The sequence below is a fragment of the Orycteropus afer genome, unplaced genomic scaffold (genome assembly GCF_000298275.1).
Source record: "Orycteropus afer afer isolate SDZICR_OR568_19922 unplaced genomic scaffold, OryAfe1.0 scaffold00165, whole genome shotgun sequence".
Lineage (NCBI taxonomy): Eukaryota > Metazoa > Chordata > Mammalia > Tubulidentata > Orycteropodidae > Orycteropus > Orycteropus afer.
Window position 1 is genome coordinate 1,790,156 of NW_006921752.1, and position 2,683 is coordinate 1,792,838.

The following is a 2,683-nucleotide window of genomic DNA, read 5'->3' on the forward strand; positions in this document are numbered from 1 at the left end:
TGGCTTGTGTGTTGCTATGATACTGAGTAGGTTTCAGCAGAGATTCCAGACTAAGATGGACTAGGGAGAAAGGCCTGGCAATCTGAATCGGGTGGTCCAACCCACAACCTATCAGGTGGTCCGATCCACAGCCTATCACGGGGATGGCACAGGACCGGCCAATGTTTTATTCCATTGTGCGTGGGGTCACCAAAGTCAGGCTGTCTCCATAGCAGCTAACAACAACGGTAACAACAACAGGAGAATCAAAGCCTCCAGGACCATCTGTCTTCTCATCCCCTTCGTCCACTCTGCTTCAGTCACACAGGTTTTCTTGCAACTCCAAAATGGTTTCTGCCTTAGAGCCTTTGCCAGCTGCCTTTCCACCCTACTCTCACTTCGTCACATGGTTGCCTCCTTCGTCCTACACAAAGCAAGCACAAACCACTTCAGCCTAGTGGGTAAAAGTGAGGGCCCTGGTGTCAAGCTGTGTGAATTTGAATCTCAATTCTCCTACTTACTAGCTGTGTAACCTTCAGTAAGTTACTTAGCTTCTCTGTGCCTTGGTTTTCCTCTAATAGTAAAGGTACTTGTTTCCTGGGGGCTTCCTGGGTTACTGAGAGCACCCATGCATGTCCCTAGGAACACTCCCAGACCTTGCCTGGTTTGTCTCTTGGCTTGTATCCTTTCTGGTTCTGGTTATGATAAGTGTGCAACTGTATTTTTTTTTAAAAAGTATTTGTTGCCAAAGGTTGTTGAAAGGAGTAAATAAAATGGCTAATACAATGTTAAATGACTTAATACATTAAAAATACTCAGAGTAAGAAACATAATAAGCATCTAATAGTGTTAGTATGGGAGCTCTGGTGGCATAGTGCCTAAGGCACTTGACTGCTGATCAGAAGGCTGGTGGTTCCAACCCACCAGCCACTCTTCGGAAGGAAGACTGGGCAATCTACTTCCATAGAGATACTGCCTCGGAAACCCAAGGAGGGGTTGCTATGAGTAGGGTCTGACTCCATGGCAGTGTGTTAGTGTTAGTATGGAGTCCTTGGGTGGTGCAGTTAAAGTGCTCACCTGCTAACCAAAAGGTTGGAGGTTCAAGTCTACCCAGAGGCATCTGGGAAGAAAGGCCTTGCAATCCAGTTCTGAAAAATCACCCACGGAAAACCCTTTGCAACACAGTGCTACTCTGACACACACGGGATCACAATGAGTCAGAATCCACGGGATGGCAACTGGTTAGTGTTCTTCTTCTTATCCATCTAGTGTCAGTGTCAATACCAGCCCCTGAGAAGCCTTTCCTGCCCACCACTCCTCCTGCATCCTCATCACAGTACCCTGCTTGATTTTCATCACAGCACACTATGTTTCTGTGTGTGTTGTCTGTCTGCCACTAGAACATAACTCTGAGGAGGGCAGGGACTATCTTTCTAGTTCACATCCATGCCTTCCCCCAGCCTGCACACAGTAAACACTCAATACATTTTTGTTGGGTGGATATGGAAGGAATGGACACCAAATCCCAGTTCCCTCCTTTGCCATGTGCTGGCCAGGTGCACTGCTGTGGATGTACTTGCAGCTCTGGCCCCACAGTAAGGGACTTGCTCACACTTTTCCCAAACTGACCTGGGGTCCTAGTGTACCTGGCAGGGGCTGCCAGCCTGCTCTCAGAAGCTCTGGAAGGGGGTGGGGCACTGGTAGGCTCCCCTGTATCAGCCCTTACCTGGGGTGTTTAAGAGAACACTGCACTTGTTTTCTTCAGTTACTAGTGGGTAAGTGACTTCTCTCCGTGCAATTTTGTCAGTGGAAGATGGGGAAATACCAGTTACCCATACAGGGCTGTTATGGGGATTAAATAGAATAATATTCGTAAGACAGAGTTCATTGCCTGGCTTGGAGTAAAGCTCTCCAGAGGTTTGCAGGAGATGCTGTAGGCACGCTGCTATCACTGGTTGTTGTATATCCAAGGGCTGTCCTTTTCTGAGCATGAATCGAAGGGGTACCCAGGGACTTGGAAGTCACAGAAAAGAACTAGAATGGATTAATCAGGAGTTTGTTTGTTAATGTGTGTGTGTTGGGGAAAGGGGTGGCAAGGATCCAGAGAAGAAACTCGCCCTACCTCTGGCGCCCTGGCTGTCCCCGCTGCGGGGAAAGCTGGGAACTGCATCGCGCCACGGCGCCCTCATCTCAACCACCGGCGGAATAACCAGCGCCTTGAGTGTGTGCCCCTGAGATTAGGTGCCTTGTAGGAGACCCGCGTCCCGCGGCGAGCCGGGTTGGTACAGACTTGGGCCAATCCCAGGAAGTGCCAGCCCAGTCCAGCAGATCGAGGCTCCTGCTCCTGGGCCGCCCCCCGCGTGCTCCCGGAGCCTAGGATTCTCCCGGAACCTCCGCGGGCGGGGCCTGCCTTCCGGAGTGGGTTGGCGGGGGGCGGGCGGGCGGTGCCGAGGAAGGGGCCGTTACTTTCCCGGAGTGGCGGGGCGACGTCCGGCGGAAGGGCGCGGGGCGCGCACGCTTTAAATGGCATTCGCTGTCATCCGAGCTCGCAGCCGTGTGGGCAGGAGCGGGCTATATAAGCGGCCGGCCGGGCCGCCGCGGGGCAGAAGGAGACAGCAGCGGCGGCGTGCACCTCGGAGCGCAGCAGAGCGGCGCCCCCGGAGCCGTTGGCCCCTCGACGGGCCCGCCACCCGCCCGCCCTCCC